A 17,761-nucleotide genomic window follows, 5' to 3' on the forward strand; every position below is an offset into this window, starting at 1 on the left:
GATAAATATTTCACAAATATATTCAGCTGATCTTATGTCCTGGTCCTTTACATATTTAACACTACTGGAAACCCATGTACACATGATCAGTTTCAAAGAAGTATTTTCCAAAGCAGGAATCCTCACTGTATACCATCAATAATTTTTCACAGTTTTTCAAGGAGTAGAAAACACCTTAACAAACATGAGACATATGGAATTTACTAAGACTCTTTAACACATTCTGTTTGGGGGTTGGTAAGAACTCAAATTTAAAGTAAGTCGGCAGCATAAGGGAAAGGTGATAGAAACAGGTGCTGAGTGCAAGCTCTGTGGAGACTGCACCTCCACAACACAATATCCCATGCTTTTGTACTGGACTGTGCCATACCTGACCACTCAATCGGCACAGAAGAAGGCAACCCCAAGGAATTCCACAGCACTCTACTCTCTACTGAGAAGTCTTCAACCAAGGCTTTCAAAGCTTCGACACCACCTAATCACTATATCCCATTACTGGCCAATCATTTTTGAAGACATAATTTCTTCCTTAACCTTTACCTGTTCACAGTTGTCCCACCCTCCTTGACCCCAAAGTCCACCAGAATCCGTGTCTATATCTCAGATGGCACCTGGCCTTCTAGATCTCAGTGCACCTGCAACTTCCTCCATGACACCTTTCTAGATTCTCCTTAACTCTGGGTACCCTTCTCTTCAAGCAACTTTTTTAAAGCACATATTTTTTCCATTCTGTGCAACTGTAATTTACTGATGTTCTAGATTGACTCTATTTTACCTTACTCAGCCCCTGAACCAAGAGCATGCATGGCACTTGTTTTCATTTGCATTCCACACAGCCTTCTATATGGTAGGCAGTCAATACATCTTTTTGGCAAAAGGAACAGATCACAATAACATTCTCAAGGCTCAAGCACATATTACTGATTACAAATGCACCAAAAGTTTGTTTATTTGTGTTCTTTGGCCTTTTTCTATTTCTGGAATAAGAGGACATTATGAAATAGTAGGGAAGTTGGTGTTTGGGATTGGACTTGCCTGGTTTCTGATCCTATTTTGCCACATACTAGCTGTGTGATGATAGACGAGTTACAACAAATAAAGAACGTGCAAAAGTGGATGCTAAAAGCTCTTGCCTGTGTAGGGCTGGTAGGAAACAGAATAAGATCATGCATGTGGAGTGCTCAGCATGCAGCATCCCTCGATGTCGACTGTTAAATTTTTATAAAAGCTCACTCACATAGGTCACCATCACTCATTTAAGAATAAAGTAAGCAATAAAGTCAAGGCAAGCTGGTCTCCAGCTCTGCTCAGCCTGCAGCCATGGTCTTCCCATCTTTGGAGAGTGAGCGCTGCCAGTGTTTACACGAGTTCAAAGCAAGGTGGGAGTACTTGATGAGCTGCTGGTGTGAACTCAGAGCCTCAGAAAAACTGCTCCCAAAATAGAAGCAAACTAATTCCAGGATATCTGACTTGCTCTGTAACTTTCTAGGTTTTGTTTTCCATCTCTCTTTCTCCTATCTGCTTTCTCCTCCTGTCCCTCTTCTTCTTTCTCTCTCACTAGCAAGATAATAGAAATGGATACATATACCTTCTCCCATCCAAAATTTTGATGCATTTACATGATGCAGTAATGTCATGTCAACAAAGGTAGTGCATTTCTCTCCATTCATCAGGTAACCTATGCACCATGGTGGATACAAGGGACAGGTATTTTCTCCATATTGTTAGAAAAACAATGATAATAGGCCACAAACCAATGAAAATAGAGGGGAATAGCACTTTATAAGTATAGTACCACTCGTGTAAGAAAATCCAGAGTAAGCAAATGACTTAAAAGTTTCTAGTTACCTGTTTCACATCATCACTGAAGACAGACATAGTGGTAGTCCTCAATAATGCCATGGTAGAAAAAGAATTTCTGCTCCCATTAGAATGTTCTGCCACCCACAGGCTTGACCAAGGATACCACAATGGACCTTAATATCTAGTTAGAACTACATGAGATGTAGAGTCCCAGAAAGAGAAAGCACAAGAATACTTAATGTGGTCTTTAACATGCTTCTTCATAATCCAGTCATTAATTCAACATCACCATCAGTAGTTCTCATTGTATGCCAGGCCATGAGAGAGTCACTTTTTGGGTAAAAGAAAATAAGACATAGTGTCTCCTCAAGGCCTTGGAGTCAGAATGGGGTTCAGTCTAACAGAGATTTAACTCTCAAAATACATACATATAACACAATTCAAGCTTTTATTTGAAGCACTGCTCACAAATTCCCATGCCATTCCCATAAGTTCAGCACAAACATTTTGCTTACAGTATTTGCAAATACAAAGCCACTCTAATTTTTCATATTTTCCCCTAAAGGAAGTTGGTTTGTGTAATCTGAGATCTTAAAAACACAAAAAAGTGAAATCAAAACACTGACTAGACAAGGCTCCTTACAAAAAGTACTGAATTGAGATGTATTTAGGAAATATTCACTCCAAAGTCAAAAAGAAAAAGGTCACAATTTTCCTAGGTCAAAGGTCAAGGCTTTTGAGAGCTATTGTAATGGCATTGTTCACATTCCACTAAAAGTCTGGACAACAAAGAACTTAACATATAAAGCATAACATAACTTCTCTTTCGATGAAAAATAAATTACAGACTTGAAGAAGGCCTGTCTTGAAGCCCAGTGCTATTTAATACTGAACACAATAGTTGAAGAAATGTTGGGCTCTTCTTAAAAGGCCTTATCAAGGTGGGAAGATAATGAAGCTCAGGTAGCAATCATACTTTTAAAGCACTGAATCCTATCACTTGCAGATGTATTAAGGTTCCCATTTGCAGGAGCACTTCCTCGCTTTCAGACTGAACTTCTGAAGAGACTGCACTTGAAAACCTTTATTACATACAGTTCTCCAGATCCTATTACATGTTACACTTCCATCCACTTACAAAACACTTAATCAGACACACAAGCCAAGACTAGGCCTGATCTGAGCACTGGCTAAGACACACTGTATCTACACACTACAATCTCTCAGTCCAATGAATAAAACCAACTAATAAAAAAGCAAGCATAACATAATTAAATGTATGTGTGTATACATATATTTTTATGCAAATGTGTGCATGTGTGTGTGTGTGTGTATGTGTAAAAGATAAATAACATACGAGGTAGAGCCAGAAAAGAATATACAGTGATTAAATATGTGCTTTGGAACTGAACTTGGCATCTATGATTTAACCGTGATTTTTTTTTTCACAAATGCCATTCCAGCCTTATACACATGCAGCTGCAGCCACGTGCTGGGGACCTTCTGACTGTCTACTTACCACTGCTCTTCCAAACAGGGCAAGAAACAGAGCTGGCTTCCTATAGCTTCTGTGACATAGGGTTCCTCTGTCACAGTTCAGGGTTTGCTCCTGCATGAGATTAATTTCTATAGCTATTAACAAAAGGTCTGACCTGGATCTCACTTGGCAAAATGGCTCACTCCCTTTGATTTCTCATACCACTTCTTCAAACACACTGGGGGCTAACAGTCAGGCATTGAGATCTCCCACACCCAACTTCAGTTTCACCCTGGATACTCACCCCCACCATGGAGCACTGATCAGAGCTCCCTGGCCACACCCACCACACACCTCTTGGTATTCACTGAAAGTGTAGACATTCCACTAAGCCAAGGAGGAATAGCTCAAAGGCAAAAACTATCAGAGAAAAAAAAAAAAAAAACTCCACAAATGCCTAAAAGAAAGGCAGAAATTCAAGAAACAAGAATAAGGAAGATACCACGACTCTCCCTACCCCTCGCCACAAAGGAACATAGCAACATGTCAATATTAAAATGAGAAGATGAAAAGATTGAGGAAATGCCAGAAATAGAATTCAAAAAACTATTCATAGGATTACTCAAAAGCAATCAGACTTCAATACTCCACTTTCAGCAATGCATAGATCAACCAAACAGAAAATCAGCAAGGAAACACCAGAGTTAATTGACATTACAGACCAAATGCACCTAATGAATATCTATAGAACTTTTCACCCCACAGTGGCAGAATATACATTCTTCTCATCTGTGCATGGAACTTTCTCTAGGATAGATCATATGCTAGATCATAAAGCAAGTATCAGCAAATTCAAAGAAACTGAAATCACACTACGCATCTTCCATGACCACAATGGAATAAAGTTGGAAATCAACAACTCAAGAATCTCTAGAGCATATGCAAACACATAAAGACTGAAGAACATGTTCCTGAATGAACAGTGGGTCATAGAAGAAATCAAAAAATAAATCAAAAAAATTTCTGGAAACAAATAAAGATGACAATACGATATATCAAACTTATAAGACACAGCAAAAGCAGTGTTAAGAGGGAAGTTTATAGCAATCGATGCCTACATGAGGAAATTGGAAAGGTACCAAATAAATGACCTATCAATGCATCTGAAGGACCTAGAAAAACAACAACAAACCAAACCCAAAATAAGTAGGAAAAAGAAATAATTAAAACTAGAGAAGAAATAAACAAAACAAACCAAAAAACAATACAAAAATCAAAGAAAGAGCTAGGTTTTTTTTAAAAAAGATTAATTTATGTATTTGAAAGGCAGAGTTACAGAGAAGCAGAGGCAGAGAGAGAGAGAGAGAGAGAGGGAGGGAGAGGTCTTCCTTCTGCTGGCTCACTCTCCAGATGGCTTCTTCTGGGTCTCCTATGCGGGTGCAGGGGCCTAAGGACTTGGGCCATATTCCACTGCTTTCCCAGGTTACAACAGAGAGCTGGATCAGAAGTGGAGCAGCCAGGATTCAAACTGGCACCCATATGGGACGCAAGCACAGCAGGCAGAAGCTTTACCCATATGCTACAGCTCCAGCCACAGCACTGGTTTTTTGAAAAATTAAACAGAACTAATACAGCATTGGCCCAACTAACCAAAACAAAAAAGAGGAGGAGATATTTGCAAATTAATGTGATACATCACATTAACAAAATGAAGAACAAAAACCAAATGATTATCTCAATAGATGCAGAGAAAGCATTTGAGAAAATAAAATATCTTTTCATGATGAAAACCGTAAGCAAACTGAGTATAAAAGGAACATTCATCAACACAATCAAGGCAATTTATGACAAGGCAATTTATTAGCACCCTAATGAATAGGGAAAAGCTGGAAGTATTCCCTCTAAGATCTGGAAGAAGACTAGGATGCCCACATTCACCATTGCTATTTAATATAGTCATGGAAGTTTTAGCCAGAGCCATTAGACAAGAAAAAGAAATCAAAGGGATACAAATTGGAAAGAAGGAAATCAAACTATTCCTATTTGCAGATGACATGACTCTATATATAGGGGATCTAAAAGACTTCACTGAGAGACTATCAGAACTCATAAAAGAGTTTGTTAAAGTGGCGGGAAATAAAATCAACAAAGAAAAAATAAATAGCCGTTGTATACACAGACAATGCCATGGCTCAGAAAGAACTTCCAAGATCAGTCCAATTCACAATAACTCCAAAAAGAAATAAATACTTTGGAATAAATTTAACCAAGATGTCAAAGATCTCACAATAAAATTATAAAACACTATAGCAAGAAATAGAAGATGACACAAAACACGAAAAAAATATTCCATGTTCATGGAGTGGCAGAATCAATATCATAAAATGTCCATACTACCAAAAGCAATTTACAGATTCAATGTGATCCAGATTCAATGCGATCCCATCAAAATACCAATGGCATTCTCAAATCTAGAAAAATTTTTGCTAAAATCCATATGGACTTCCCTCCATTTCTTCCAACCATACATCTTTCCTTCCTTCTTTCCTTTCTCCCTTCCTCCCTCCCTCCGTTTCGCCCCTCCCTCTTTCTCCCCTGTCAGTCCATCCTCCCCATTCCCATCGCTCCCTCCATCTGTCAGTTCATCCTCCCCTTTTTTCTCTCTCTTTAGTCCTTCCATCAGTCCATCCTGATTTACTTCCTTCCTTCATCTGTTTGTCTTAATTTTTCTCTCTCCATTCACCTTTCATCTGTCAATCCAATTATCCTTTCTTACCCCCTTCCCTCACTCCCTCTGTCATCCAGGCTTGAGGCCATAGCCCAGGCATAATCCTATCATCCAGGACTCAGCCTTCCTCTTTAAACTCCACTCCCAGCCTTGATGTGAAGCCCATTCCTCCGTGGTTGGACTGTCAAGGTTGAGGGATCAGTCTTGTGCTTCTCAGTACCCCAGTGGGGAGTGGTTCAGCGGCAGTGACCTCATTGGAGCCCCTTCCTCCCATGCAGATACTCTGAATGTCCTTTTCATTATTGTGGATGACTTGCGCCCCTCCCTGGGCTGTTATGGAGATAAACTAGTGAGGTCCCCAAACATAAACCAGCTGGCATCACACAGCCTCCTCGTCCAGAATGCCTTTGCACAGCAAGCAGTGTGTGCCCCAAGCCGAGTGTCCTTCCTCACCGGGCTGAGACCTGACACCACCCGCCTATATGACTTCAACTCCTACTGGAGGGTGCATGCTGGGAACTTCTCTACCATCCCCCAGTACTTCAAGGAGAATGGCTATGTGACCGTGTCGGTTGGAAAAGTCTTTCACCCTGGCATATCATCCAATCATAGTGATGATTCTCCATATAGCTGGTCTTTTCCACCTTATCATCCTTCCTCTGAAAAGTATGAAAACACTAAGACATGTAGGGGGCAAGATGAAGAACTCCATGCCAACCTGCTTTGCCCTGTGGATGTGGAAGGTATGCCTGAGGGCACCTTGCCTGACAGAGTACTGAGCAAGCCATACAACTGTTGCAAAAGATGAAAATATTGGCCAGACCTTTCTTTCTGGCTGTTGGATACCATAAGCCACATATCCCATTTAGGTACCCCAAGGAATTTCAGAAATTGTATCCCCTGGAGAATATCACCCTGGCTCCTGATCCTCAGGTCCCTGATGGCCTACCCCCTGTGGCCTACAACCCTTGGATGGACATCAGGCAGTGAGAAGATGTCCAAGCCTTAAACATCAGTGTGCCCTATGGCCCAATTCCTGTGGACTTTCAGCGGAAAATCACCAGAGCTACTTCGCCTCTGTTTCATATGTGGATACACAGGTTGGCAGCCTTCTGAGTGCTTTGGATGATCTTCAGCTGGCTAACAGCACCATCATTACATTTACCTCGGACCATGGTTGGGATTTAGGTGAACATGGAGAATGGGCCAAATACAGCAACTTTGATGTCACTACCCGTGTGCCCCTGATGTTCTATGGGAGGACGGCTTCACTTCCAGAGGCGGGCAAGAAGCTTTTCCCTTACTGTGACCCTTTTGATTCCATCTCTGAACCAGTGGATCCACACAGGCAAACCATGGACCTCGTGGAATTTGTGTCTCTCTTCCCCACGCTCACTGGACTTGCAGGCCTACAAGTCCCACCTCGCTGCCCCATTCCTTCATTTCATGTTGAGCTGTGCAGAGAAGGCAAGAACCTTCTGAAGCATTTTCAGTCCCATCACTTGGAAGAGGATCTGTACCTCCCTGCTAATCCCCGTGAATCAGTTGCCTATAGCCAATACCCCTGGCCTGCAGACTTCCCTCAGTGGAATTCTGACAAGCCAACTTTAAAAGATATAAAGATCATGGGGTACTCCATACGTACATAGACTATAGGTACACTGTATGGGTTGGCTTTACTCCTGATGAATTTCTTGCTAACTTTTCTGACATCCATGCAAGTGAACTGTATTTTGTGGATTCTGATCCACTGCAGGATCACAATATGTATAATGATTCTCATGGTGAAGAATTTCTGCTGTCATTAATGCCTTGACTTTTATAAAACAACTGCAGAAGTCAAATATAATATGTTCCCTTCTAGTTGGTGAGACTAATTAGAGCTGGTTACACTGTGATTACCCATGGTATTGGAAGCAACCTGAGGGGCATAGGTAATCAAAACATGCATCAACAATTTGGCCTAAAAATTAATTTTTGTTAAAAATTTTTAAATTAAATTAATTAGTAATTGGACTGGGGCTGGAATGAACTTTTTTTTTCTTTTCTTAAACCTCTCGTAGCTTATTTTGTGAATGATTAAGTACAAAGTGAACAAACTAAAATTGCATCATCTCTTTCATTATCAAGACTGTAATAACTATATTCAAGAAATATTTTAAACATTTGTGTTATTTAGTGTATTTCAAAAAGTAACCATGTATCAGATTAGGTTCTACCCTAAGTTCCTGTTTATTTTGCTTATAAATTAATATACTCTGTGTACCCTAATATATTCAAAATATATCATCATATCCATATTCCTTTTTTCAAATATAAGGTTAATGATAATAATAGAAGCCCATGACTTAAAATGTGTTTTAATTTTTCTTTCTGAGGCTCCAAGATTTTAGATTCCAAAGACAAAATATGCATGAAGTGATTGGCATGTAATTTCTACATCAAATAATAAATAATGCTCAGTAAACTAGAGGCATGAGATGGGTGCAAAATTCAGTTAAATTTTTTTAGATACCTTTTGGCCCAAATAATTTGTTAGCAAAGTGAACTCAATGACCACTTACAAATATACACTGTTATTCATGGTGAAGAGCATTTCAAGTGTAATTATATCTATAGATTTAATCATTCAAAATCATATCAGTGTTCTTTGGGATAGTTGGTTACATACATTCATTTATCAAGGAGGCAGAAAATATTCTACTTTTAATTGCTTATTAAATAAAACACCAGTTTTTCTAAATTGAGAATTGTGAAAACTTTTCATTAGTATAATTGACATTTCAATCCTACAGAATGTAGTCCTATATTCCTCAAATATGAAAGTAACCAGAAATGCAGGAGGCAGTAATAAGGTTAGTCTATATCATCTTAAAAGGGATGGAATATTTACAACTCATGACATGTTAAAGCTGTTCCATTGTCAGTAGTTACCAAGAGAGTCAACAGCTATCTAAACAAATGTCTAATTTAGTCAGGCCTGTATTGAAATAAGTAGTTGTTAAACAAACGCCTCAAGGTAAATGTTTGTGAAACAAGATACAATAAATTTGATTAAGTTTCTGCAATATATTAAGTTGTAACCCAAAAAGACAAGGAAAAAAGAAAAAAAAAATCCATATGGAAACACAATAGATCCCAAATAGTTAAAACAATATTGTACAACAAAAACAAAGCCAGATGCATCATAATACCTGACTTCAAGAAATAGTACAGGGCAATTATACTCAAAACAGTTTAGTACTGGCATAAAAACAGACTTGTAGACCAATGGAACAGAATAGAAACTCCAGAAATCAGTCCATGCATCTACAAGCAGCATGTCTTTGACAAAGGAACTAAAACAATCCTTGGAGCAAGGACAGTGTCTTCAACAAATGGTTCTGGGGAAACTGGATCTCCACATGCAGAAGCATAGACCATTACCTTACACCTTACACAAAAATCCACTCAAAATGGATCAATGACCTAAATCTACAACCCGATCCCATCAAATCATTAGAGAACATTGGGGAAACTCTGCAAGACATTGGCATAGGCAAAAACTTCTTGGAAAAGACCCTAGAAGCACAGGCAATCAAAGTCAAAATTGACAAATGGGATTACATCAAGCAGAGAAACTTCTGTACTGCAAAAGAAACACTCAGCGAAGTGAAGAGGCAACCAACACAATGGGAGAAAATATCTGCAACTACACAACTAATAAAAGGTTAATAACCAGAATATATAAAGAACTCAAGAAATTCAACAACAAAACAAACAATCCAGTCAATCCAGTTAAGAAATGGGCAAAGGATTTGAACAGGCATTTTTTTCAAGAATGGAAATTCAAATGGCCAACAGGCACTTAAGAAAATGCTCAGGATCACTACTGTCAGGGAAATGCAAATCAAAACAACCTCACTCCAGTGAGAATGGCTCTCATATAAAAATCAACAGATGACAAAATAATGGCGAAGATGTGGAGGAAAAGGTATCCTGGTCCACTGTCAGTATAAACTGGTACAACCACTGTGGAAGACAGTATGGAGATACTTCAGAAATCTGAATATAGACCTACCATATGATTCAGCCATTCCACTCCTAGAAATTTACCCAAACCAAAATAAATCAGAATATAGAAGAGTTATCTGTACCCTCATGTTCACTGCAGCACAATTCACATTAGCTAAGATATGGAATCAACACAGATGTCCATCAACTGTTGACTGGATAAAGGAATTATGACATATAAACACTATGGAGTACTACTCAACTGTAAAAAAAAAAAAAAAATGAAATCCTACCTTTTGCAACAAGATGGCCACAACTGGAAACCATTATACTTAGTAAAATAAGCCAGTCGCAAAAAGAGAAATATCATTTCTCTGAGCCAAGGTAACTAACAGAGTACCTGAAATGTAATGTATTAGAGCGAAATAGACATTTTGAGAATAGATATTGTTTATAGTCCTTGTTTCTTCCATTAAGGAAACAGGTTACTTTTTTGTCTTCATACTATTTGTTGAACTCTTTTACTTACAATAGGATTAACTATACAATCATTAAGTACACTGAAAACAAATCATTGTAAATATTAAGAGCAGGAACCCAAGAGGGAGAGGGAAAATGAATTAGAGCATGGGAAGGAAGGAGGGTAGGGTAGAAGTGCCACTATATTCCTAAACCTGTATATATGAAATACATGAAACTTGTATAACTTAAATAAAATTTTTTAAAAAAAGAACACAAGGTATCAATACAATAGTCTCTTCATACTGTGTGAATGCTTAGGGAAACCAACGGTGCAATATAGTGTGTAAACAGTGCTATTTGACAAATATTTAACAACAATTTATTACCTTCCTGGTAAATCCTTTCCAGGAAGGCACACAATTCTGTAAAAACACTGAGTACAAACCACAAATATGAACTAAGAATATTGTTTTTAAAAATTCAAAAACCGTCCCCTGGAGGCTTCCTCCTTGAGACAGGAAGCTCCCTGCAGGAGGACATGGCAAGGCTGAGGCTCTGTCCCCCAGGTGTGCAGTACTGAAACTGAGTCAGAAAAAGAAAGAACCCATCCCATCTCCATCTGCCCAGTATGAAGCTAGACACTTACCACTAATCACAATTTTAATGAGTGGAATAAGTAAAAATAATCCAGTGATGTCAACTGACAAGGAAAATCATTAATGCAGCAGTTATCACAGTTGATTACTTTTCAACATTGCTCTGTTTAATCTCTCTGAAGGTTATTGCTAAATTTCAAGTTCACATTCACAGGGCTCACTCAGTTCCTTCATGGAAGAATAGTACCTGGCTGCACCCTGACTACTTTCAGATGTTGGAGCAAGTCACTGAAAAAGTAAGTGGGGGCCATTGGCCATACATGTTACCCCTAGCATAGATGGAATTTGGATTTTGAAAGCATCTGGTCAATATTCTCTAAGGATGAGGAAACCAGCCTCTATCTTTGGTTAGGAAGAAAATCCAAAGGTTGCCCCAAAGAGAGATAACAGAGGCAGGGCTGGGGACAACATTGCTACTATAGCTCCAAGAGTCTCATGCACCTGGTATGGATGTACACTTGACATGAAAAAAATTTCCCCCCAAAATTACATCTGTACAAAACATGTATAGACTTTTCTCTCTGTTCCCTAAAGAATATAGTACAACAATTATCTACATAGCATTTACAGTGTATCAAAGATGGCAAAGTCAGATGATGTGTGTAGGTTCTATGCAAATACCACATCACTTTATATAAAGGACTTGTGCATCCAGGAACTTTGACATCTGCAGGGGTCCAGGAACCAGGCCCCCATGGATACCAAAGAATGACTAAGAAGCCTCAGTCCTGCAACCATCAGCACCCACAGAAAGCAGCCTCAGCAGCCTGGGCTCCCTCTGTATTTCCACCACAGAACTCTTCTTTGTACTTTCCTGTCATTCTCTCTCTTCTTCTCTAGTGACCGTCCCCTGGAGGCTTCCTCCTTGAGACAGGAAGCTCCCTGCAGGAGGACATGGCAAGGCTGAGGCTCTGTCCCCCAGGTGTGCAGTACTGAAACTGAGTCAGAAAAAGAAAGAACCCATCCCATCTCCATCTGCCCAGTATGAAGCTAGACACAGGTGCTCAAAAGTCCTCCCAGGCTGCACAGTGGCTGGGAATGCAGAATATATGAAAGCTGCCTAAACGGGATGCCATAAGCTCAGTTGGCACTGCCGGGGAAACTTCAGAACTTTTAGAGGTCTTACAACGCCTTCTTTATGCTACACACAGCACGTGTCATAAATGGTAGTTTTCGTCTGTCTCTATCACCATATATTATGAAGCACAGCAATACTGTCCTGTCCATTAAGGACATCATCACTCTGCACGAACATCAACATCTTCTGCCGCCAATACATAGTTTATGGTGTTGAGATATACATTTTAAATGGAAACCTAAATTGATTCTAGGGAATAAAATTATCATTAGGAAGGTTTCCTAAAGCAATTACGGTAGCAGCAGATTTTTAAATTATCATCTAACAGGCTGCTGATATCAGATAAATTAGAGTAAATCAAAATAAGATTAAATGTGAAAATAATATATTGCTTCAATTCCACTATATGTGTAAGTCATTACATGGAAGGATTTTTTTTTTTATCTAGAATGGAGAACATTCACCAAAATTATCATTTTTGAATGTCCCTGGTGGTTTTATGCATTCATTTTATTTCCTTGCAAAAACACAATTAAACCTTAGATTTGATCTCAATCACCAAAATAAAATATTTTTTGCTTATTTATCCATTTAGAAATCTCATATTTTAAGTATAAAAGTTCTGTGCTATCAAAAGGAGTGACTTACTCCTGTCAAAATTATATTATCAATATTTAAAACATCTTTTGCAATCTAAAACTGGTCAGTGTAACACCCAAATTACACATTAAAATTCTGCTTCAAAATGTTCTCTATAGGATTAGTTGAGAGCATAAACTAGAAAAAATCATTTTTAATAAGTCAAAAGTGATAACCTTATTTTACATCAATTCTTTCTACAACAACTTTTATTCGTTTTACAAAACAGTCAAAATCTTTGAAACTGTTACTTCTTTCAGGAGCTTTCTCTTTGATGTCATTAACTTTGGCCTCTTTTTTTTTTTATCTTCAATCTTAAATTAATTCCCTGGGAAGCTGGTAGCATGTTGGCTGCTTGTAGGGATTAAATATAAGGATTTATAAAGAAAAGCAGCTTTTGATACAATGCTATTACAACATGATCACTTACCCATAAATTGTCAGATACAGAGGGTTTTTTATGTTAGACACAAATGTTCATTTTAAAAGCTATTATCATGTAATAAATGGAATGGAGATTATTTTTGTAGTTTGCATTCACTTTACAAATAAATAAGCAGTTAACATGACTCCAGGACAACAAAGAATGCTTTTTCTTTCTTCTGTATTTGATTACAGATCAGGGGGAGGCTTCAGTTTTTATTGTGATGTGCTCAATGGACCCTTCTTATAAATCTAGTCAAAGGATTGCACGGATATTATATATAAGAATATGCTTGAAATATTCTAATTTAACATTGGGTTGAGGGGGGAACTTTTGGGTTTCTATGAAAATGGCAGTGTACAGTAATAAGACACCATTCTTTTGTTAAAGGCAGAGCATGTGTTTTTGTTTTTTTAGTTTTGTTTTGTGTTTTGACAGGCAGAGTGGATAGTGAGAGAGAGAGACGGAGAGAAAGGTCTTCCTTTTTGCCACTGGTTCACCCTCCAATGGCCGCCACATCCGGATCATTGCGCTGATCCGAAGCCAGGAGCCAGGTGCTTCTGGTCTCCCATGCAGGTGCAGGGCCCAAGCACTTGGGCCATCCTCCACTGCCTTCCCAGGCCATAGCAGAGAGCTGGCCTGGAAGAGGGGCAACGGAGATAGAATCCGGCGCCCCAACCAGGACTAGAACCCGGTGTGCCGGCGCCGCAAGGCGGAGGATTAGCCTGTTAAGCCACGGCGCCGGCCCAGAGTATGTTTTTTAAATTACTACTCAACACATTTTTCTTTATAAACACACTAGGCCTGGGCCCAGTAATGTGTGTTGTGACCATTTCTTGAGAGAGAGAGAGAGAGAGAGAGAGAGATTGATTGAGAGAGAGATTGAGAATATCTTCTCTCTGTTGGTTCACTCTCCAAATGGCCACAACAGCCAAGACTGGGACCAGCTGAAGACAGGAGACAAGAACTATGGTTTCCCACATGGATGGCAGAGTTCCAAGCACTTAGGCCACCATCTGCTGCTTTCCCAGGTGCATTAGCAGGGAGCCAGATCAGAAGCAGAGCAGTTGGGATTCTAACCCATGCTCAATTATGGGATGTTGGCATTACAGTTGGCAGTTTAACCCACTGTGCCATAATGCCAGCAACAGGAATTCCAGAACAAACTTGAAATTTTTTTCTATTAGCATCTATCCACTAGCACCTGCCAAGCATCTACAGCTGCCTTGCATGGAAACAGCAACCAGTCTACTAAGGCCTGGATTCCTGCCCCATGGATCTCTCTACAGAAGGGCTTTGGGTCTTAACTGCTGCAGTGTCAGGGCAGATAAAATGGCTCCATCTCACCCCCTGCAGCACACCCTAAAGAGTCAGGCAGGAGTCAGGCAGTATATCAGGCATCCTGGACCCCCCTTGGATTCTAAGCCCAGGTTTCTGGCTGGCCATTGGATTCTGTGGGGTTCCCTACAACAAATTCCTCCTCTTCTTTAAAGAAACTGCGGTTTAATTTTATTGCTTGCAACCAAAGAACCCTGTTGGATACAGGTGCCCTTTGGTGAGATTATCTCTGTGATAGAGTAATGGACATTGACTCCATTGTACCCATCAGGCACTCATTCTAGGGATGAATTATCACCTTACCTTGCTGAGTAGCTCCAAGGAAGTAAACACAAAAAAATCAATAGCCTTAGGAGTACTACTTCTAATGGCTTTGCTGTTGCTCTGCTGCCCTAGGATTTGGTAACAGAACGTGGCACTGCATTTGCCCCTTGATATAATAGACCTTTTAAAATTTATGACCTATAATCTCAACCATATCTGTGGAAATGCCATATGATCCAGTCCCACAACAGACTCATTCCCACAACAACAAAAAAGCAGTGGATTGACCTATAAAGGTCTTTTTCTCACCTTAATGATCTATACAGAAATAATTCTACTGTGCTTAATCACAATACTTATTCCTTTTCTAATAAGTGCGCTATTATCTTTAGGAATCTCTATCACTCCTTGTGGTATGAAGATTCAATGATCACACTTTAGCTGAAATTTAGGTCCAGAAATTCCTTAAAATCAAATGAATTCATCTGTCTTGACTTTAATAGGGTGATCCCTGGACTGGCAAATAATGGCAAAGGCTTGGGCCTTTGGGAGATTATAAATGGAATCCTTGCATACTACTGCTAAGGATGTAAATTAGTGCAGTCATTGCATAAGACAGAATAAAGATTCCTCTAAAAACTACAGACAAAACTGCTATATGATCCAGCAACCTAATGGATATGTATCCAAAAGGATATCTAAAAGACATCAGGATCCCAAAGAAATATTAGCACTCTCAAATTCATTTCAGAATTACTCATAACAGCCAAGATGTGGAAACGAACTCAACATCCATCAACAGCTGAAAAGAAAGAGATGAATGTACATACATGAAACAGAAATGTATATACATAAATGGAATATTATCCTGCCTTCAAAAAGAAGGAAATTCTTTACAATATAACATGGATGAATCTTGAGGAAATTGTTTTTGTTAAGTGAAAATAGGCCAAGCAGGAAAAAAAGAGTATATGATTCCACTCCTATGAAGTATCTAAAACGTCCAAAGTCACGAAAGCAGAGAATCAAGTTCAGTTGCTATGGGCTGGAGGGGTATAGGTAATGAACAGGTGCAAAATTTCAATTATGCAAGATAGGTACATTCTAGAGACCTGAAACAGTGCCTACAGTAACTAATACTATATTGTACACTTAAAAATCTGGTAGGACTTGTTCTGTTAAGCTCCCACAGTAAGTGTTGTTACCACAACTTAAAAAAAAAAAAAAAAAGAATGGAGGATTTTAATCTCTGGGTCTGATCTAATTCCCTAAACTCTTAAAAGTGGAGACATTTCTCAGGCTGATGGGAAAGGGGAAGTGAAAGATTCAACCACATGAGCTCTGCTGCTTGGCGTCATGATGCAGGGACACACGCAAAAATGACTGCAGGTAGCCAGAGACTCAGAACAACCCCTGCTGACTGCCAGCTAAGAAATGGGGACCTCAGACTGACAGCCACAACCAGCTGGATTCCACTATCAACCTCTATGAGCTTGGAAACAAGGTCTTGTGACTTCTCCCCCAGTGCCTCCAGGTGAGCAATCAGCCAGACACCTCCACTTTGGCTTTGTGATAGTCAAAGCACAGAAAGTCAGCCCAGACTTCTGACTTCTAGAGCCATGAGCTAAAAGGACTTGTTTTTAGTCTGCTAAATTTGTGGCAATTTGTTATGCAACAATAGAAAGCTAATACCAGGGTACTTCAAAGAGTTTGTGAAAACTGGAACAAAAAGATAAGTTTATTCTGGTGTAATTTTTTTTAAATCCATGCATACCATCCTCACAATGTGCTTCTCCATAAACTTTTTGAAGACCTCTTATATGCATAGATTTCAAATTTTTTGCACCAAAATAAACTTACTTTTCAATTTCATGCCCCATGAACTTTAAAAAAATTATTTATGCACATTTGTTTGAAAGACAAAGTGATGGTGGGAGGTGGGATGTGGGATCTTCTACCCGCTAGTTCACTCCCCAACTCCCCAAATGCCTGCAACAACAGGAGATAGGTCAGATCCAAGCCAGGAGTGAGGAACTCCATCCAAGTTTCCCATGTGGGTAGCAAGGACCAAAATACTTGAGCCAGCACCTGCTGCCTCCAAAGGTATACATTCGCAGACAGCTAGATTGGAATTGGAAGCAGGACTCAAACTCAAGACACTCTGATATGGAATGTGGGCCAAGTGAGGCTTAACCACTGTGCCACAACACCCAGCCTAAATTTCTGCAGTACCTACACACATCTCTTAATCAAGAAACACTTAGGGGCTGGTGTTGTGGCACAGCGGGTTAAGCCACCAGCAATGCTGGCATCTCCCATGTGTGGGTACTGGTGGGAGTCCTGGTTACTCTGCATCTGATCCAGTTTCCAGCTAATACGTATGGGAAAGTAGAAGATGGCCCAAGTATTTAGACCCCTGTTACCCACTTGGCAGACCTAAATGGAATTCCAGGCCCCTGGCTTTGGCCTGCTCCAGCCCTGCCTGAATAAAACTTTAAAAATAAAATAAAATAAAAAAATTAGGTGGAGTGGGAGGTGCTGGCGCTGTGGCATAGTAAGCTAAGCCTATGCCTGTGGCACTGGCATCCCATATGAGCACCAGTTCCTAGTTCCTATCTTGGCTGCTCCTCTTCTGATCCAGTTCTCTGCTAATGGCCTGGGAAAGCATAGAAATTCACCCAAGTACTTGGGCCCCTGCACCTTTGTGGGAGACCTGGAGGAAGCTCAAAGCTCCTGGCTCCTGCCTTTGGATCAGCCCAGCTCTAGCTGCTGCAGCCATTTGGGGAGTGAACCAGTAGATAGGAGACCATTCCCTTCTGTCTTTCCCTCTCTGTCTGTAACTCTACCTCTCAAATGAATAAATAAATAAATAATCTTTAAAAATAAATGAATAAATATA

The 17,761-nt window shown here is 39.6% G+C and overlaps 1 protein-coding gene and 1 pseudogene across 2 annotated transcripts in view; one reads left to right on the top strand and one right to left on the bottom strand.

Annotated features, from left to right (window-relative positions):
- Positions 1-8,024, top strand: part of LOC133766689 (iduronate 2-sulfatase-like) — a 49,197-nt pseudogene extending 41,173 nt beyond the window's left edge.
- The window catches only part of PTPRM (protein tyrosine phosphatase receptor type M), an 884,602-nt gene that overhangs the window by 751,493 nt on the left and 115,348 nt on the right, over positions 1-17,761 (bottom strand). The gene's annotated exons all lie outside the window — the stretch shown is intronic.

Source organism: Lepus europaeus, chromosome 9, assembly GCF_033115175.1.
Source record: "Lepus europaeus isolate LE1 chromosome 9, mLepTim1.pri, whole genome shotgun sequence".
Taxonomy (NCBI): Eukaryota; Metazoa; Chordata; class Mammalia; order Lagomorpha; family Leporidae; genus Lepus; species Lepus europaeus.